This window comes from Capricornis sumatraensis, chromosome 11 (genome assembly GCF_032405125.1).
Source record: "Capricornis sumatraensis isolate serow.1 chromosome 11, serow.2, whole genome shotgun sequence".
NCBI classification, from domain to species: domain Eukaryota; kingdom Metazoa; phylum Chordata; class Mammalia; order Artiodactyla; family Bovidae; genus Capricornis; species Capricornis sumatraensis.
In genome coordinates this window covers 30,574,270-30,596,346 of record NC_091079.1, presented here as the reverse complement: position 1 = coordinate 30,596,346, position 22,077 = coordinate 30,574,270, and positions in this window count along the sequence as shown.

Sequence of the window (22,077 nt, the reverse complement as noted above, 5' to 3'; positions counted from 1 at the left end):
TTACAACCCATTAGTATGGTTATTTTGGCTTCCCTGCTGGACCAGGTGGTAAAGAATCTGCCTGCAATGTGGAAGACTGGGTTCAATCCCTGGATTGGGAAGGTCCCCTGGCGGAGGGTGTGGCAACCCACTCCAGTGTTCTTACCTAGAGAACCCCCATGGACAGAGTAGCCTGGAGGGCTATGGTCCATGGGGTCACAAAGAGTCAGACACGACTCAGAAAACTAAGCACATACTTCAAAGCACCCGTGGTATCCATACATTTGTTCTCTATGTCTGTGTGTCTATTTTGCTTTGCAAATAAGATTGTCTATGTGGATCCAAGGGGAAAGGGTGGTGGGGTGGGAGGAACTAAGAGATTGGGATGACATAGTATATACTATTGACACCACGTATAAAACAGATAAATAGCGAGAGCATACTACATAGCACGGGGAACTCTGCCTACTGCACTGAGGTGACTGAATGGGAAGGAAGTCCGCCGGGGAGGGGATACATTTCTAGCAGATTCATTTTGCTGCACAACAGGAACTAACACAACATTGTAAAGCAACTCTTTTCCAACAAAAATTAACTTTAAAAAAAGAACTTTGCATTTCATGCATGCATGCATGCTAAGGCACTTCAATCATGCAACCCTATAGACTATAGCTCACCAGGCTTCTCTGTCCATAGGATTCTCCAAACCAGAATACTAGAGGGGTTGCCACGCCCCCCTCCAGGGGATCTTCTTGACCCAGGGATCAAACCCACATCTCTTCTATCTCCTGTATTGGCAGGCGGGTCCCTTACCACTAGAGCCACCTGGGATGCCCTTGCATTTCATGTCTTACCTTACAACACAGTTGCCTGCTTCAGTTCTGATCCCTCTTAGAGAATTTATTTACCCTATATAATGAAGGGAATTTTACAGCATCAAATCATGCCTAATTAAACTCCTGATACTTTGAGGTAACACTGTGCAGTCTCTTCCTCTTCATGTTTCAGTATTGGAAATAATCCTTGACAGCTCTAAAATGAACAGAGCTCTCAGACATAGCATTATGACTGGCGAAAAAGAGGAAAAGACTTCCAGGGATCTATTTTGCACTCTTTTTTTTGTTAAATTATTAAATTGAGTAGCAACTCCATAAACACCAATTAATGTCATTTATTTAAAGCATACCCTAGCAGTCAACCTTGTCCCTTTATATCAAATAGGTATAAATAATAAACAGTGTTTGTTGAGTACTTTAAATTTCACAAAACGTTACAAACTTATCAAAAACTCTATATGAGTAAAGAACCCAACTTGTGGCACACTTATTGTAAGTCAGTCACCAGTCTAGGCACCTTTTTTACATTTTCTCATTGAATCCTTGTATCAGCCTTATGGAAGGAGTGTCTATTATTACAAGCTGATAGTGAGTAAAGTAAGGCAGGGCAGTTATCTATGTCCCCATGGATTATACAGATATTAAGCTGTTGGTCCCAAACTTGAATTCAAGACTTGTTATTTCAAATTCCTAACTATGTTTTGCTGGAGGAAAAGGGTTGATTTCCTTGATGGCCTTCAGTTCAGTTCAGTCTCTCAGTCGTGTCTGACTCTTGGCAACCCCATGAATTGCAGCACGCCAGGCCTCCCTGTCCATCACCAATTCCCAGAGTTCACTCAGATTCACGTCCATCGAGTCAGTGATGCCATCCAGCCATCTCATCCTCTGTCGTCCCCTTCTCCTCCTGACCCCAATCCCTCCCAGCATCAGAGTCTTTTCCAATGAGTCAGCTCTTCGCATGAGGTGGCCAAAGTTTCAGCTTTAGCATCATGTCTTCCAAAGAAATCCCAGGGTTGATCTCCTTCAGAATGGACTGGTTGGATCTCCTTGCAGTCCAAGGGACTCTCAAGAGTCTTCTCCAACACCACAGTTCAAAAGCATCAATTCTTCGGTGCTCAGCCTTCTTCACAGTCCAATTCTCACATCCATACATGACCACAGGAAAAACCATAGCCTTCACTAGACAGACCTTAGTTGGCAAAGTAATGTTTCTGCTTTTGAATATATCTAGGTTGGTCATAACTTTTCTTCCAAGGACTAAGAGTCTTTTAATTTCATGGCTGCAGTCACCATCTGCAGTGATTTTGGAGCCCAAAGATATAAAGTCTGACATTGTTTCCACTGTTTCCCCATCTATTTCCCATGAAGTGATGGGACTGGATGCCGTGATCTTTGTTTTCTGAATGTTGAGCTTTAAGCCAACTTTTTCGCTCTCCTCTTTCCCTTTCATGAAGAGGCTTTTTAGTTCCTCTTCACTTTCTGCCATAAGGGTGATGTCATCTGCATATCTGAGGTTCTTGATATTTCTCCCAGCAATCTTGATTCCAGCTTTTGTTTCTTCCAGTCCTTAGGAGGGCCATATTTTGTAAGCTAGGAGAGGAGGACAAAACTTTGTAGGAAACACAATTTATAAGCCCCTATTAACATTTCTGGTTTTGTCTTGGCATTGATGCCTCTTGAGAGGCAAGACTTCACCTTCATTGGATCTCCTACAACACACAAACAGGATCTAAATATTATAATTTTTAAATGAATTCTCATAGAATTTTCTAAAACAAAAGTTTACTGAGATATAGCATTCATACACACACACAAATGCACAAAATCTTATGGAACCGTAAGATGAATCCATCTCAAACTATTACAAAATTTTCCTTGGCTGGATGGAGAATGGAAGATGATTGTCCATCTCTTATAAATCAAACCATCTCTCCTGCCTTAATGTAGTAAAATGACCAATATTTCTTGAATATGAAGGGAAAAAAATAGAAGGTATTTTAATTACATGAGGAACCAGCTCCTTCAGAAAAGACAGTGGTGACATGATTAAGGAATGTCTCTTGATAGTTTCTGAGACACTTCTCTCAATGCATTGTTCATATTTGCCAATCTGGCACAAAAAAAAAAAAAAAAGAGAGAACAGATTGATGCTCTTCTAGAGGAAAATGGAATAGCTGTTCATACATATTTGTCATATTTTCTCAGTCATATTTGTCACTAAGATGTGTTCCTAAGAAGCATTTTGGACATACTTATGCATCCCAGTACTGACCTGGTCAGTGGACCTACCAAGCTGGTTGGGACCAGTGAGGGCTCCTTGGATCCAGAGAAGGAGAGAGCTCTCACTACCTACAAAGTATAAAAGAGCTTAACAATAAGAATGTGGAAGCAGAGAAAATGGGGAAACTTTCACATAAAAATTCACATTTGGGTCTTGCAGGTCAAAAAGAATTTCAAGCTAAGGGAGAGGATATTCTAAATCTCGGAGCAGGAAGAGCGAAAGCACGGAGTCCCAAATACACTTCTTGTGTTTAAGGCTATAGGACACAGAATGAAAACAGTCTTTATGCCCCCTCTGACGGATAATGGTTTCCAGGACAGATTTTTAGATTCCATTCGGATTCGAAAGGAAAGATTTCTATGATCGATTAGTACTGCTTACGCAATACCAAGGGAAAGGCGCACCTCACATCTTGCTTTCCCTATCCCTACCCGAAAAAGAAGAACATTGGAAGACATCCTCCTGGGATTTCCCTGGGGGTCCAGTGGTTGAGAATCCACCACGCAGTACAGGGGGCTCAGGTTTGGTCCCTGGTCTGGAAACAAAGGTCTCCATGCCGTGGAGCAACTGGGCCCGTGCACAACAATTACTGAAGTCTGTGTGCATGGGGACCCACACACCCCAACTAGAGAGTTCATGAACTTGAACAAAAGATCCTGAATGCCACAACTAAGATCTTACACAGCCAAATAAATAATACATAAATAAATATTTTTAAAAAGAAAAGGTCCCCCAACCTTTGAGGTACAAGAGAAATACCAAGGAGAATGGAATGTGAGAAGGGTCTTGAGATAAAGAAGAATTTAGGTGTATGCAGCTTCCTTTCTTGGTCCTCTTGAGTCACTGCTTTCTATTTGGCCAGGAAAAGTAATTCTGAATTGACGCAGGTGGTTCAGTCTAACGTCCTCTGAACTGAGGAACAAAAATCCATGCTCGGTCTCTCCTAACACTCTGCAAAATCTCTAGGCTTTCAGCTTCTTTTCAAAAAGCACTCTCAATCTGAAAGAAGCCTCTTTTGATGGCACATATAATGCAGGCTAATAGTTTAGAGTCCAGCATAAGAAAGAGGTGTCCTTTCCTAAGTCTACTCGGTTTATTATAAATTTTAACTAAAAAAGATTGCAGCCATCCACTGCTTTCTGGCGCCACCTTTAGCAGCTGGAAACCCATTTCATTTTGCGGTGAAAATGTCCCACTTACCAATTTATTAGTTCTCGCTTTATAATTCAACTAATTTTTTAAAATTTATTACTTATTACTGAGTACTTGTTGAGGCCAAACACCATGCTTTGTACTGAGACTAGTTACAAATTTGGGGAAGACATTGTGTCTGACTTCTAATAAAGCCTGTCACGAAATGAAGAATCCAGAAAAATGAATAACGGCCCTGAGTTGATGCCAAGGAAGAAAGCTGTATTGGGCACCATAAGGACGCAAGGAAATTCTAATTCTACCAGGAATGTTTGAGAAGAGAGGCGACAGTTCATATATGACCTACAAAGTGACGAGAGACGTGAGCTGAGTTATGCGAGACAAGTAAATAGCTCATGTTGATGAGAACGGGAGGACAAGGAGAACTGGTCAGTGAGAAGGAAGTGAACTGGTGTGGGCTCCCCAGGGGGTGCTTGCGGTAAAGAATCCGCCTGCCATTGCAGGAGACATAAGAGACGCAGTTTCGATCCCTGAGTCAGGAAGATCCCTTGGAGGAGGGCATGGCAACCCACTCCAGTATTCTTGCCTGGAGAATCCCATAGACAGAGGTGCCTGGCGGACTACAGTCCATAGGGTTGCAAAGACTTGGTCATGACTGAGCACAGCACAGCACATAGAATGGGAACATGAACCAGCTGGGCATGCCATGGAATTCAAATTAAGGCAAAAGCCAAGGATGTGAAGGGGTAGTGGGTGCTGGAGGCGATGGCACTGTCACTGCCAGCTGCACATCTTACTGTCTTTTCTCAGAACTGACAAGCTGATGAATCCCTGCATCCATGTCGTCATTGTTCACTGCCCCCTGTTTCCTAACCCACCAGTAATTTCAAATGCTCCCTGTTACCTGCAGGATAAAGTATTTTAAAAGTTCTTTAAAATGCAAATGGAGTCCTTCATTAACTGGTGCCCAAGCTTCCCTGGCTGCATCTCCTACCACTTCCTCATTCATTCAATCATACACTCAAAAAAGATTTAGTCGGTAGCATCCACATTCCCAGGTGGCGCTAGCGGTAAAGAATCTGCCTGTCCAATGCAGAAGATACATGAGACTCAAGTTCGACACCTGGGTCAGGAAGATCCCCTGGAGTATACAAGAATACTCCAGGGTTCTTGCCTGGAGAACCCCATGGACAGAGGAGCCTGGCAGGCTACAGTCCATGGAGTCACAAAGAGTCGAACACAACTAAGTGACTGAGTGCACACACACACACACGTATCTATATTCCAGGCGTAGTACGAAGTGGTTGTGCAACAAAAGAGGCATTGCCCCTCCCTCATGACAATTATTTGCTAACACCAAAAAATGCACATAATAAAGCCACAATAAATTACACCCAGTTCACCAAAGATCCCACAGACAGCCTTTAAACATCTTTTTTTCTTTACTTCGAATGTCCTTCTGGCCTTTCAAGCTGATGAATCCCTTCCCACCCTCCACAATGTCACTAGGCCCCATTTCCTCTAATAATTGCCAGAATTGAGCATCCTGCTCTCAGGATACATTGTTCTTACCTCTTTGATGGTTCTTGCTACTTGATTAGACAAGTTATGCAGGCGGAATACTGAAAAGACTTAACTAGCTGGTGTGGCAGGAATTCTAACTAGTTCTAACTGATGTTGGCTGGAAGCAACTAACACAATCATATAAATGAGTGCCAACTGAGCTTCAACTTTTCGGTTCCCTACTAGACTGGTCAGTGGGCTTGTGTCTGGTTCATAAGTGTACTCCTCAAGTCCAGTACACAGTTAAGTCCTCAACAAATTCCCTGAATGAACAGAGAACTAGTGTGTTTTTTTTTTTTTTCTTTTCTAACATGAACACACTTTCTTTGCTCTGAATTCTTCAATAATTATAGGGGTCAATTATTTGTGAAAGTGCTGGTAAGACTTGCGCTCTCCTGGAGGCATTGTTGCCATGGAAAAGTTGAGTCCAAATCAGAACCCTGGCCTGGTCTCTGTTGCCTCTGCTTCTGGAGGCTTCATGGTGAATTAACATTTCTCAGAGCAGATGACGGGCTTCATACTGCAAAAGCCCCAAAGAGAAATAAAATTACAGTGAACAACCCTATTGCTTCATATTAATGCTAATAAAATCGACAATGTATCTTCTCCCTTTGTGTATTAGCTCTAGTTAAAATGTCAAATTTTTAGCTGATTATCTCTTTAAAGGGAATTGATGATGTATTTTTATTGTTCTGACTTTGTTTGGCTGGTTTGTGTTGCATTATTGATTTTTTTAACAGTTGCTGGCTATTTGGATGATTTCTGAATTAGCTCTCAGTCCTGCATGCCAAACTGAAGCCAGATCAAGCATCTTTGGTGATGACAAAAATGCCCACAAGTCCCCAGTGGTATTCCTGGATGCCCCTCCTCTGTCACTCAGGTCTGGGGCTTGAGTAATATGCCATAGAAGAGTCATCATGCTAAGAAAGGTAAAGAGAATCTGAGCAAAAGGTAAAGAGAATCTGAGCAACTTCCCCATCACAAATACCTCCCTTATTTTTCTTTAGATTTCCAGGGTAGCATTGGGAAATCTTGGATAAGATCAACTCAGGAGCCATCTCTGATCAACTGGTAGTGGCTTCCTGGAAGGATTCTCCGTGAGACAGGATCAAGATCAATTAGCAATGTCTGTCAAGGTCAAGGGACAAGGCAGTAAGGACATGTGTGCCATAGGCTTGTCCATCCTGATCTAGTCCTGCTCCTTTAACTGACAGATGACTGAGCTTAGGTCCAGAGAAAGAGCTGATTACATGAGCGAGACTGTTATGATCACATGGACAGTTACTAGTGTTTGTTATCCCAGCACACACGCACACATACATGCTAGAAAGAAACAAGATTTCGTAGAAGATGAGTCCAGGAAACATAAACATACCCTAACATCATGAACAGAGGTAAAAGACTGTGTTTTTTTGGCCACAGCACACAACTTGCAGGATCTTAGTTCCCTGACCAGGGACTGAACCCAGGCCCTGGCAGTGAAAGTGCCACATCCTAACCACTGGACCCCCAGTAGGTGCCCTGACATAGAAGACTTGACCCAAGACTTTAGCAGACTCAGGCACACCTGAGGGTCTCTGATCTGATCTGCCAGCCATATGCCAAATGTTTACCATGCTGAGGGTCAGTTAATTGTCCAGATAAGTTTGTGAAGTAGGTAATTTCTAATCCCATTTCACAAAGGAGATACTGAGCCTGAGAAAGATTAAATGGTGTACTCCAAACTTTTAATATATGTCAGAACTGGACACTGAGCTCTGAAACTGTCACTCTGTTGCTGTGCATTTTGCAAGATTATTTCCATGTGCCTTTGAGGAAAGAGTAAGCCAGGACATTTCCTCTGGGAGCAGCATGGACCAGGGAGAGACTGGAACCAGAGGGACAGCTGGCTGCCTGCTGTATTAATCCAGGTGAGCGGCGCTGGAGGAGACAAAAGGAGGGAAATGTCTATATACTGGAGAAAACCATTTTCTCCAATCTCTTCATTCTGCAAGTGAGGAATAATGCTAGAGTACCCAAGGAGGGATTTCCTGGGTGGTCCAGTGGTTAAGACTCTGCACTTCCAGTGCAGGGGGCATGGGCTTGATACCTGATCATCGAACTAAGACCCCACATTCTGCACGGTGTAGAAAAAAAAAAAAAAAAATATATATATATATATATATATATATAGAGAGAGAGAGAGAGAGAGAGAGAAAGCACCTAAGGAATGTATGCAGTGATCCTGCAGCTTGGACCAAGTCACGCGGGTTCATTCCTCCCTGAGTTTAGATCATACATAACTGTCTCTTTCACCACACAGATCAAGGTAATCCTAGAAGAACTGAGCACCTAGTGGTTCTCAAGTCAGGGATCATTAGACCACTGAAAGAAAGAAAGAAAGTGAAAGTTGCTCAGTCATGTCCGACTCTCTGTGACCCCATGGACTGTACAGTCTATGGAATTATCCAGGCCAGAATACTGGAATGGATAGCCTTTCCCTTCTCCAGGGGAATCTTGCCAACCCAGGGATCAAACCCAGGTTTCCCACATTGCAGATGGATTCTTTACCAGCTGAGTCACAAGGGAAACCCCGTTAGACCACTAGCAACTGGAAACAAGGGCCCTTCCTCATTGGTTATTTTTCTTGAGTATTTCTTTCCCTTGTGTGTTCCTTTCCCTTGCCCTCTGGCTCACTATGAGTCGCTCAGTGAGTGCTCAATACATGTTTCTTTGGGGCAATCACAGCTAGCTCCACAGGGGTCCTGACTGTCAGTCTTTGTTCCTGGAGTCGTAGACCTAGAGAGAAATGGTCCCAGCCACAGTGTTCAATGACAGCACCTTGGGGAGGTGGCGTGCAGTGGACTAAGCTGCCACAGAGCAGAACACCTGCCACCAGACGTTGTTTGAAGTGGAACGCCATTCAGCATCCTTTGACAACGTCCCCCGGAGAGTGCTTTCTGCCTGTGTCATTCCTGTTCGGTCTGCCAAGAAGCTTTCGTGATGTCTTGCAGGTAACCTCTTTAAAGTCACAGCACTTTACAGCTCTTGAAAGGGCTTTTGCTGCCGATGTTTTGTCTGTTACATGAAGGCGTAGACACGGAAGGCCATTAGGGCAGGGGCTGTCTTTTCTGTTTGCTGGGACAATGGGAGAACTGAAGCTTCAGGAATGAAGAATACGTCTCAAAGTGAAGGTGAGCATTGAAATATTTACAACTGCTGTCAAGAATAATTTGATCCTATTTCAACTCTTGCTGTGCTTAGTCACTCAGTCGTGTCCATTCTTTGTGACCCAATGGACTGTAACCCACCATGTTCCTCTATCCATGGGGATTCTCCAGACAAGAATACTGGAGTGGGTAGCCATGCCCTCCTCCAGGGGATCTTCCCAACCCAGGGGTCGAACCCAGGTCTCCCACATTGCAGGCAGATTCTTTACCATCTGAGCCACCAGGGAAGCCCATGAATACTGGAGTGGATAGCCTATCCCTTCTCCAGGGGATCTTCCTGGCACAGGAATTGAACCAGGGTCTCCTGCATGGCAGGTGGATTCTTTACCAGCTGAGCTACCAGGGAAACCCATTCCAGCTCTTAAGAATGCACATTGCTTATAAGCCAATGATTATGTTTCCAGGAATGCAGTCCTGAGAAACTCTCATTTACACAAGGTAGTATTGTTTCTTGACTTTTTAATAGTGAAACAGTATAAACAATGTAACTGCGCATCCAGCAGGGGGGTGAATAGGAAAAGTGTGCTACCTTAGTATGATGGAATAGCATGCAGTCATTAAAAGGACTAAAGTAGATACCTATGTCAGCAAACAGAATTCAAGAAATACAGGACTTGGAATCTAGAAAAATAATATGGATGACTTATTTACAAAGCAGAAATAGAGACAGACACAGAGAACAAGTGTGTGGATGCTAAGGTGGAGTGGGAAGAACTGGGAGTGGGATTGACACATATATTCTCCTGATACTATCTACAAAATAGATAACTAATGAGAACCTTCTGTATAGCACAGGGAACTCTGCGCAATGCTCTGTGGGGACCTGAATGGGAAGGAAGTCCAAACGGAGGGAATATATGTGCATGCATAACTGGGTTCATTTTACTGCACCATAGAAACTAACAGAACATTGTAAAGCAAATATACTCCAGTAAAAAAAAAAAAAAGTTAAAAAAGAAATACAGAGCTGAATATTGAAGCAAGGTTCAGAATGATTGCTGGATATAAGACCCTTTTACAACTTAAAGCAGAGCCAATATTATATAACTGGGTTTGGCACACTTTTTCTGCAAAAGACAAATAGTATTTTAGGCTTTGCAAGTCATATATGACATCTGTCACATATTATTCTTTTGTTGTTGTCTTTTTTCTAAACAACTCTTTAAAATTAAAATTAAAAGCTTCTGCACAACAAAGGAAAATATAAGCAAGGTGAAAAGACAGCCTTCGGAATGGGAGAAAATAATAGCAAATGAAGCAACTGACAAACAACTAATCTCAAAAATATACAAGCAACTCATGCAGCTCAATTCCAGAAAAATAAACAACCCAATCAAAAAATGGGCAAGAACTAAATTAGACATTTCTCCAAAGAAGACATACAGATGGCTAACAAACACATGAAAAGATGCTCAACATCACTCATTACCAGAGAAATGCAAATCAAAACCACAATGAGGTACCATTTCACACCAGTCAGAATGGTTGCTATCCAAAAGTCTATAAGCAATAAATGCTGGAGAGGGTGTGGAGAAAAGGGAACCCTCTTACACTGTTGGTGGGAATGCAAACTAGTACCGCCACTATGGAGAACAGTGTGGAGATTCCTTAAAAAATTGCAAATAGAACTGCCTTATGACCCAGCAATCCCACTGCTGGGCATATACACCGAGGAAACCAGAATTGAAAGAGACACGTGTACCCCAGAGTTCATCACAGCACTGTTTATAATAGCTAGGACATGGAAACAACCTAGATGTCCATCAGCAGATAAATGGATAAGAAAGCTGTGGTACATGTACACAATAGAGTATTACTCAGTCATTAAAAAGAATACATCTGAATCAGTTCTAATGAGATGGATGAAACTGGAGCTGATTATACAGAGTGAAGTAAGCCAGAAAGAAAAACATCAATACAGTATATTAACACATATATATGGAATTTAAAAGATGGTAATGATAACCCTGTATGCAAGACAGCAAAAGAGACACAGAAGTATAGAACAGTCTTTTGGACTCTGTGGGAGAGGGAGAGGGTGGGATGATTTGGGAGAATGGCATTGAAACATGTGTAATATCATATAAGAAACGAATCACCAGTCTAGGTTCAATGCAGGATACAGGATGCTTGGGGCTGATGCACTGGGATGACCCAGAGTGATGGTGTGGGGAAAGAAGTGGGAGGGGGGTTCAGGATTGGGAACACATGTACACCCGTGGCGGATTCATGTTGATGTATGGCAAAACCAATACAGTATTGTAAAGTAAAATAAAGTAAAATAAAAAAATAAAATGTAAAAGACATTCTTAGTTTGCAGTCTTTAGAGAGATAGGCCATGGCTTGGATTGGCTCCAAGGACCATAATTTGTTAACTCCTGCTATGTATCAGCTGATGCATATATTTGTATGTAAATATATAAGAAAACACAAAATGCATTCACAAAAGATTCATAATAGTACTTACCTCTGAGGAGAGAGAAAGCAGAATAGGGAGGTATAAGACAAAGGGTCATATTAATCTAGAATGTATTGTTTCTTTCAATAAAAATCTGAAGCAAATATGAAAAAATGTTACCAATGGTTCATTGGAATAATGAGTGTTTTTTATTATTCTTCATACTTTTCTGTTTTAAAAAAAAAATTTCTCCAAATAAAAGCATATTGCAAGAATAAAGCAGTCATCCAGACCATTCATTCAAAACCAGATCAACTGTTTTGCTCAGACTGAAATGTTACTCATGAAACTCATTCATTCTTTATCACACACAGCAAATATTCACATCTGCTCTGAGTCGGGTGCTCTGGTCGGCACTGTGAGAGGCATCAGATTCGGTTAGGTCAATGGGAGCTAGTTCTCAAGAAGCTTAATGCTGGGCAAGAGAGAAGATGCTCACAGAAGTAGCACCACATGTAACAAGGAATAACATTTTCCAAAAGAGACACTCAGGCCACATGCTGTGGGAGCTCATTGCTAGATCAAGAGAATCCTAGGTTGCTATCCCCAGGACACTCAGCCTGGCACCTACAGACCACGGGAAGTCATGGAAGGGACATGGTATGACCAAGGACATGGACTGTTAAATTTTTAAACTGTGTATTTGTGAGGAAGAATGAAAACCAGAAGCAGAGGGACCAGCCAGCCATGCCCAGCTTTAGAGAAGGATAGGGTACTGGCTCCCTTTGAGAGACAGCAGGATTCTCTGAACATTCATCTATCCCCAAAAGTCACTGCCAACTGTGACAGCTGAGTAGGGGGCCCAGACTGGGGTAAATGCCACCTGGAGTGAAAGAAGCAGTGAGAGGAGAAGGATACAGCAGTCACCTGATGGGGGCCCAGGTGTGATAGCTGAATGATAGCACCGGGGAAAGTGTTTCTGTACAGCCCCTGGGACCATGCCCTGCTCAGCGCAGTCACATCAAAACCAGGCCTTGGCTGGAACCTTCCCAATGGCCCAGAGGCTAAGCCTCCAAGATCCCATTGCAGGAGGCCTGGGTTGGATTCCTGGTCAGGGAACTAGATCGCACATGCCGCAGCTAAGAGTTCTCATGCTGCAATAGCGATTCAAGATCCCATGTGCCGCAAGTAAGACCGGGTTTGGCCAAATCAAATAAATAAATATACATTTTACAAAGCCAGACTTCGGCTGTCAAAAAATAATTCAATACTTTCTTTCGAGGAACAAGTCTAGGAAAGCATTTCCCTGGGCCCAGAAAACACAGGAGTGTGCCAATAGCCCACCAGCAATGCTGTTTGCGTATCCAAAGCCTTGTTTGGCCGCTTGGCAAAGGTTCTGACTCCATGTGCGCTGGCCAAGAGGATTTCTTTCTAAGTCCGATGCAACATGAGCAAGACCCTGCTGCATGCCCACCTCTCATCCTTCTGAAAATTAGGCTTTTGTGGGTATCAACTTTGTTTTTATGTTTCTCTTGCTTTCTCCCAATCTCCTTGTCTAGAAACACTAGCTGACCTCTGCCAGTTGCTCTGATTTCCCAGCCAAGTTACGAAAGCACAGATGTAAGGGGAAATCTAAAAAATTGCCAAAATGAGCTATTTCCTCCCTAGTCACCTCCACCCCATAGGACTGTTGGAAAGAGACAAGAAGAGGGGCATGAAAACACTTTAAAGTGCAAATAAATGTCCTCAAAGGTAACGTTCTAATTATTTAACGGCATAAGGGCAAAAAGAAGACATTCCTAAACTCTGAGATATAGTCAAGTAAAAATCAGCATGCAGTGAATGAGATAAGACATTTTCATAAAGACTTTGTGTAACTGACTCATCTCTCAGGGAATAGACAGAAGGAAGAAGATCTTGGTAATCTAATCAATTGTCCTCTAAACTGTAAGAAAATCCAGTGAAAGTCACAGTTCTGAATGTGTGTGGAGAAATATGGTGTAAATAAAATGGGTCTGGTATGAGAGGAACCTTGGATGTAGAAAGGCAATAAGTGTCTGCCTCCTGATTTGCCTTAGCTTGAATTTCCTTACCATCATCAACACAGTGTCAGTACAAGGTCACAAAAGGCCAATAGCAACAATTGAGAGGTTCTAGCATTGTCCAGTGAAGGGACTTTTGGTCAGAAGTTTATCTTTCTGTTTTAAAGTGGGTTACATGCAATGTAGGTACCTTGATGCTGACAGCCACTAAGATGCCCTAAGTGCATTAAGGGAACCCCAGATTTGTCTGGCTTACTGTTTCAGCAAGAAACATGCTCACCAGAAGACTCAAGAGTCTTATACTCTCATGCTGATCTTTTAAATTAATAAATATTTATCCCCGTGTTTGCGCTGCGCTTCCCTGGTGGCCCAGATGGTAACGAATCTGCCTGTAATGTGGGAGAGCTGGGTTTGATCCCTAGGTTGGGAAGACCTCTTGGAGGAGGGCATGGTAACCCACTCCAGTATTCTTGCCTAGAGAATCCCAGAGGAGCCTGGCAGGCTACAGTCCATGGGGTCACAAAAAGTCGGACATGACTGAGCAACTAAGTAAAAAAGTGTTTGCATTAGTCTCTTCTAAGTTGGGTAGCATGGGCACACATCACAAACAAATCAGAATCCGAATGTGAAAACCCAGGAAGCAGAACCTGGAGTAAGGAAATAAGTAGCACAGCAGTGCCCCTATCTTGGAAGCCAGACTCCTCAGGCAGCAGCTCTATCAATGTTTGACAATAAATTACAAGGATAAGATTTTCCTTTGGGAGGAGTTGTGCTGATCCAGTGATGATTGAAGCTTCATGGAGCAAAAGAAGCTAAAACAAAGCATCACGGGGCTTTAACTTACTCAAGATGTCAATGCTTCATTCCAACATCTTGAAAGACTACCAGAGAGGAATGAACCAATAAATATGCAAGTTTAAAGGGATGAACAAGTAAGTGTCTCTCAAGAAATTAAGAAGTCATTAAGAAGTCAATCATTTAGGAAACCATGAACTACTCTTTCAGACGTTCTCTGATATTGTTTGAGAAGCCACAGGGACTTTGTTAAAAACAAGCAAATGTAAGAGCACCTAAAAGCTACCATAACATAGCGAAAAAGAAAATGACAGCAGAACTATGATCTAATTATTGGGACTTTGCAGGCAGTGTGGATGAGCAAAGGTCTAGAAATAAGAGGCTGGAAAGCCAAGCACAATCCAGTCAACCTAAGATCCATCTGAATGATCTTGGATTAGTTTCTTGGCCTTTCTATGTGTTTAGTCTCTTCAAATGTTTAGTCTCTACAAACTAATAAGGCTTAATTTCATCACTGAGTGGTCAAAAGTCTTGAAATACTATAGGTGTCAAAAATGTTCCCGTTTTCTTTGACTAAATTGAAAGATCGCTTGTTAATATGATGCCCAAATTACCAAAGACCAGTAAGATATCATAAATGACTTGCTGGCCATGGCTCAGACATGGCAGGTCCCATTAAGTATTTTAATGAAATCTTTATGCAAATTTTGACATAATATCATGTGGCAAAACTCTTCTTTCCATTCCATGACATTGGCCAATATATCTTAGGGTGATTACAATACCCAATCTGCTAACTAATTAGTGACTAATTAGCCAACATGTATATTTATGAATGTTTCCAGTTTCTTAATTGCAAGCTTGTGGAGCCCTGGGAAATATTTGTGCCTGTCAATGGGCTGAAAAATATCAGCACACTGGATTACAAAGCAGTGATATTAAAGACTGGATAATAATAATCCTTCATGTCTTAATAGCATGTCAAAGTATACATAGATCCTTTCTACCTACATTAGCTTATTTATTTTTCACAATATCTCCAGGGACAAGCATATTGCAAATTTTTATACCTGGCATTAGTGCCTAGAGTGTGGTACATCCTCAATAAATGTTGACGGAATGGATCAAATGAATGAATATTAAGTGCTCAGTAAATGTTTGAGTGATGGATGGATGAATGGATGCATGGATATACTTTTACTCAAGAGAAAACAATGAAACAGCTTTACCTGCTAGGGTCATCTTATCATCCCAGCTTTATTACTGTCCTCTTTGTAAGGAGAAGTTGAATTTTATAGCCATGATATGTCACAATTTCTTGGTCTTAAAAAACTGGTAATACTATTGTTAGTGTATTTCTATACTCATCTTCCCAAATAAAAATATATTCATAGAAAATTATAAGTTGGAATACTCTACTCACCCTTCCAAAACTTCTGGAAATACTAGAAATACACAGCATGTACTTTCAGCCAAAATTATACAGTTTATCTTTAACATAAAATAATATTGACATGATGGCTGATATAAAAAACTGAAAACCTTTTTTCCACTGTGCCATCAATTTCCTGTGGGTATGTCCTGGATGTACTGTAATTGTTGAACATATAGAAATTTTTTTCTCTTTTGGTCTTTCCTGATGTCATGGGAATCTTTAATAATCAGATTAGGATGGATTTCTGTGGACTTTACTTTCCACTTACCTGAAATTCATCACCTTCCTTACTAAATGCCAGCTGACTCAGCTAGATTCAGACTCTTGGTCATGAAACTGACTTAAGGACAAAGACTCTCTTCTTCCTTCAGCTGTGGTGGCAGTCTTTCTCTTTCATTTATTTAAGTTCAGCTTCTTTACAATATTATATTAGTTTCAGGTGTACAGCACAGTAACTCAGTATTTTCATTTTTTATTTTCCCTGGAAAATCCTTCCACTACCCCTTTCCTACAAGTAGATAGTCTAACTCAGTGACCATTTTTATTCAAAAGAATTCATATTTCTTTCCCTCTAAAACAATGGTCTTTTCCCCTGGTTACACTTTACAAACTCTTAAAGAACTTCTTAAAATACCAATGTTTCCACTTATACCCGGGGATTCTAATTCAATTAATCCAAAATCCAGCCTGTGGATCTGTATTAAAACAGACAAAACTTCCTCAGATTATTCTAATGGGTACACCAGGTTACAAACCATTGCTGTAACATACAGCATCCCAGCGTACACAGTCACAAGGATTCCAAAGACTTTAATAATAACAAATGATTGAATGAAAGAAAAGTCAGGGGTATAACCTACTGTATCAGTCAGCAATGTATAAGACACACAACAGTAACAAATAAGCCCAACAACATCTCAGTGGCTTGCAACAATAAAGGTTTGCTTCTCACCCATGTAGAAATTCAAGAATGTATGGCTCTGATCCTGTCTTATTCTTTTCAGAACAAATGCTGAAGGAGATACTCCTATCACGGACATGATCATCTGAGAGCAAAGAGAATGGAATAGAGCCGAACCTTGCATTGGTTCTTTAAGCTTCAATTCAGGGTTGTTCTTCTCACATTTCACTGGACTCAAAGTAAGATTCAGTTCAGTTCAGTCGCTCAGTCGAGTCCAACTCTTTGCGACCCCATGAATTGCAGCACGCCAGGCCTCCCTGTCCATCACCATCTCCCGGAGTTCACTGAGACTCATGTCCATCCAATCGGTGATGCCATCCAGCCATCTCATCCTCTGTCGTCCCCTTCTCCTCCTGCCCCCAATCCCGCCCAGCATCAGGGTCTTTTCCAATGAGTCAACTCATCGTATGAGGTGGCCTAAGTACTGGAGTTTCAGCTTTACATCATTCCTTCCAAAGAACACCCAGGACTGATCTCCTTTAGAATGGACTGATTGGATTTTCCTTGCAGTCCAAGGGACTCTCAAGAGTCTTCTCCAACACCACACTTCAAAAACATCAATTCTTCGGCACTCAGTTTTCTTCACAGTCCAACTCTCACATCCATACGTGACTATTGGAAAAACCATAGCCTTGACTAGACAGACCTTTGTTGGCAAAGTAATGTCTCTGCCTTTCAATATGCTATCTAGGTTGGTCATAACTTTCCTTCCAAGGAGTAAGCATTTTTTAATGTCATGGCTGCAATCACCATCTGCAGTGATTTTGGAGCCCCCAAAAGTAAAGTCTGACACTGTTTCCCCATCTATTTCCCATGAAGTGATGGGACCAGATGCCAAGATCTTCATTTTCTGAATGTTGAGCTTTAAGCCAACTTTTTGACTCTCCTCTTTCACTTTCATCAAGAGGCTTTTAAGTTCCTCTTCACTTTCTGCCATAAGGTCCAGCCTAAGGAAAAAGGTGGGCTTCCCAGGTGGAGTGAGTGGTAAAGAACCCACCTGCCAGTGCAGGAGACATAAGAGACATATATATGGAATTTAGAAAGATGGTAATGATGACCCTGTATGCGAGACAGCAAAAGAGACACAGACGTATAGAACAGACTTTTGGACTCTGAGGGAGAGGGAGAGGGTGGGATGATTCGGAAGAATGGCATTGAAACATGTATACTATCATGTAAGAAACGAAGTGCCAGTCTATGTTCGATACAGGATACAGGATGCTTGGGGCTGGTGCATGGAGACGATCCAGAGAGATGATATGGGGTGGGAGATGGGAGGGGGATTCAGGATTGGGAGCTTGTATACACCCGTGGTGGAATCATGTCAATGTATGGCAAAAACCAATACAGTATTGTAAAGTAAAATTAAGTAAAAATAAAATTGAAAAAACAAAAAGAGACATGGGCTTGATCCCCAGGTCAGGAAGATCCCCTGGAGAAGGGCATGGCAACCCACTCCAGTATTCTTGCTTGGAGAATCCCATGGACAGAGGAGCCTGATGGGCTATGGTCCAGAGAGTTACAAAGAGTAGGACACAACTGAAGCGACTTAGCATGCATGAAAGGAGGGGGAAAATGTAACACTCTCATAGGAAAAATTTAGACACCAAAGCCAAAATAGTGACTTGACAAAGTAAAAGAATTGAATGAAGGTTTGGTTTTTTAAAGAGAAAATGGATCACAATACTTTCTGAAGACAAAAAGCAGAATGTCAATGTATGGCAAAACCAATACAGTATTGTAAAGTAAAATAAAGTAAAAATAAAATTTTTTTTAAAAATGCTAAAAAATTAATCAATCAATCAATGCTTCAGCCATTGGAAAAAAAAAAGAAAAAGCAGAAGGGAAATTGAGGACTGACTTTCTCTGCATCTATTATAGCCTCATTAGTTGCTCAAGTCATATTTCATCATGGATTTTGAGAGACATATCAAGGAAACTGAGGCTGTAGAAAGAGATAAACAAGTGAAGCCCAGACAGAAGTTAAAATGTATTCTTTACTTTCCTCCACCTTTTAAACCTTGGAAATGCTGAAAGTTTGCAAGGACATTTTAATGAGTTCATCTCTGTCTGGATGCTGCCTCCACGAGGCTTCAGGGTTCCTGTAGCAGGTGACATACGTAATACAATCAAGGTGAAGGAGAAGGGGTCTTCTGAAGCACTAACAGTTTGGAAAGTTAATCCAAGAAAATGAGAGGACCAAACATTTGTTGCTAAGATGTTGTAGCCGTGTGAAGGTGGGCATCTCTCTCACATTCAGAATTTCATAGATTTGGTACAGCCCAGAGCAGTGGAAGGACGTGGACTCTGGGATCATCACCCAGCTGACCCCCTGCTCCCATCTGGCCTTGGAAAATCCACATTATACCTTCAAAGCTCTATCTCCCCATCTAGAAAACAAGGCTTCACCACCCACTTTATGGGATTGGTTAAAACATCATAATGACAGGGACTTCCCTGGTGGTTCCCTGGCTAAAACTCCACCCTTCCAACTGAGGGGGCTGGGGTTCAATCCCTGGTCAGGAAACTAGACCCCATATGCCAAAAGTTCACATGCCTCAACTAAAGATCCCACATTCCACAAGGAAAATGGAAGACATGACTTGCTGCATGCAACTAAGACCCAGTGGGTGGTGGTGGTTTGTGGTTTAGTCGCTCAGTTGTGTCCGACTCTTGCGACCCCAGGGACTGCAGCCCTCCAGGCCCCTCTGTCCATGAGATTCTCCAGGCAAGAATATTGGAGTGGGTTGCCATTTCCTCAGCCAGATAAATTAATTAATTTTAAACAAAAATCCTAATGATAAAAAGGTGTGTAAGTCAGAAACATAGCAGAGTTTCAGGGGCTACAGTTTATTGCTGTTGTTATCTTTGACCTTATAATCCCATAAAATAGGTAGATATATTACATACATGTCACAAAAGAAGAAATTGAAGCTTTAAGAGGAAAAATGATCTCCCCAAGGTCACACATCTTAACACTCTGCAAAAGGGATGAAATGACCCTTTTTCATTATATGTCTGTGTAGTAACTACATTTTGTTTTAAATTCTCTCATTTTTAAGTGAAACAAAGCAACACACAGGATAAATACTACAATCTTAACATTTATGCATGTGGTATATATCCATATCTCTCTATATCTGTCTACTTACTAAGTGAAATAATTCATTTAAAACACTTAGCACAGTTCCTAGCACATTATAAGCACTAAATAAACCAGCTGTCATCTTTATCATTGTTATCATTACAATATATGCCTAGAAAAAGAGAAAAGAAATATCCATGGTAACAGGTTATTAATGGTTATTTCTCAATAGAAGAATTACGGGTCATTATCTTTTATGCTTTTCATCATTTTAATATTTTCAAGATGTGAAATTTTCATTTCTTTTATAATAAAAACATAAATATGTATCTGGTTTATAACATAAATAACCATTCAAAGGAAACATAGAATGAGCACAGATAGGATGAAGGATGTGTGTTTCATTTCAGAGCATGAAAGAACATTTTGTGTCAGAGAGGCCCAGAGAATGAAAGAAATTGCTCAGAAGGCACTGAGCTACTCATCTTGGGTAATAAGCCGACAGCAGCTACATGGCTATACTTGCAGGGAATTTATAAAAAGACAGGTTGAGCTGATCCCCAAGACTGTGCCACTCTACATATTATATTTAGACATCAGGATAGTTACCCTCAGAAAACAATCAGTTGCATAATTTGCAAGGCCCAGTGTAAACTAAAAATGTACATTCCCCTAAAATATTAGGATTTTCAAGAAAGGGACAGCAGAGCATCAAAACAAGCACAGGGCCCTTCTGAGAGCAGGGTCCCACATGACCACGTGGGTCACATGCCCATGAAGCCGGCTTTGCTCCATGGTCCACAGTGTAAATATCTTGTTTACCCAAGATGACTTGGACAGGCCGGTTGTCTCCTAAAGGTTGATTAACAGGGAAAATCCAGCAATTCCTGAGGACTTAGAGAACCTAAAGCACAGCCTAACCATCAAAAACCCTTTTTTATGATCACTTTCACATCACAAAGTAAATCAAAGAAGTTACTTTCCTGAGGGAGGCTTCAGGTGAAAAATGGTGCCTAGACCACAGACATTTATCACTTATTCTACACAAAATCTAGCCAGAATGAAAGCAGAGGCATGACAAGGAATACGAGACAAATGGATCGAGAGAGGGAACATCAGTAAATCAGCGGTTTCAGCCACATTCTGTAAAAGTGAAAGTGGGTAGAGTCAGTATCTGACTCAGCAGATGAGAGAAACTTCCAACCTAAGTGTCTATAGGTGGAAATATTCTAAGACGTGAGCCAAACTGGCCTGCAGATTCCCTGAGTGTCAGCATTTAGGACCAAGAAGGATGGAAGGCGTGGGGAGTTGGATGCTAGTCTGAAGACAGCAGTACTGGTAGAAAGAAAGAATAGATGCTGGTAGAAACTACAGGACCCCTCTCTTGGGTTATAACTGAACCCAAGAAGGATTACAATGGATTCAAAACCATCAGACTACAGCCAGGCTGATTTGATGATTTACATGAGTATTCAATGAAAGTCTAAGTACTGACTTATGGAGAAGGAAATGGCAACCCACTCGATACTCTTGCCTGGAAAACCCCATGGATGGAGGAGCCTGATAGGCTACAGTCCATGGGGTCGCAAAGAGTTGGACATGACTGAGCGACTTCACTTTCTTTTCTTTTCTATGAGATTCTAGCAGAATAGCTGGAAAAAATAATGTAGAATACCCTGTCTCCAAAAAAGAAGTGGTCGTAGAAATTAATAACACCGTAGTCAAAATAAATAATTGAGTAGAAGATTTGTAAAAGAAACTTCATATGAATTTGAAGGACAAAAGGACAAAGAATGGGGGAAAAATTTTATAATAAAAGCTTTGTGAGAAAGGTCAACATGTCATGAAAATGAGTTCTAAAAAAATGAGGAGGAAGTTGAGCATAGGAAATTCTTTAAAAATGCAAGAAAATTCACCCAAACTGAAGAACATGAAAATCCAGAGGGGGGAAAAAAAAAGCAGCTCAGATAATATCATTAAGAGAGTTAGAAAAGCATTGAATTTCCCAGTAGCTATACTATAAAATAGAAGATGGTAGAGAAATAACCAAAATTCTAAGCTTTTAACAAATCTACAATGGAGACATTCACACTAAACAGAGGGACTGAATAAATCTCTCAGTGAGGGAAGAGAAAAGATATGCAAGATATTTCACATATGCAAATTCTCAAAAATTTAACTGTTCACACATCCATTTCTAGAAAAAGCTACTTGAGAATGCACTCTAGTTGAAGTGTACAGGAGAAGATAGATATGGGGCCCATGGGGAATTTCCTGGTGGTCCAGTGGTTAGGACTCCATGTTTTCACTACCGAGGGCCCAGGTTCAATCCCTGGTAGAG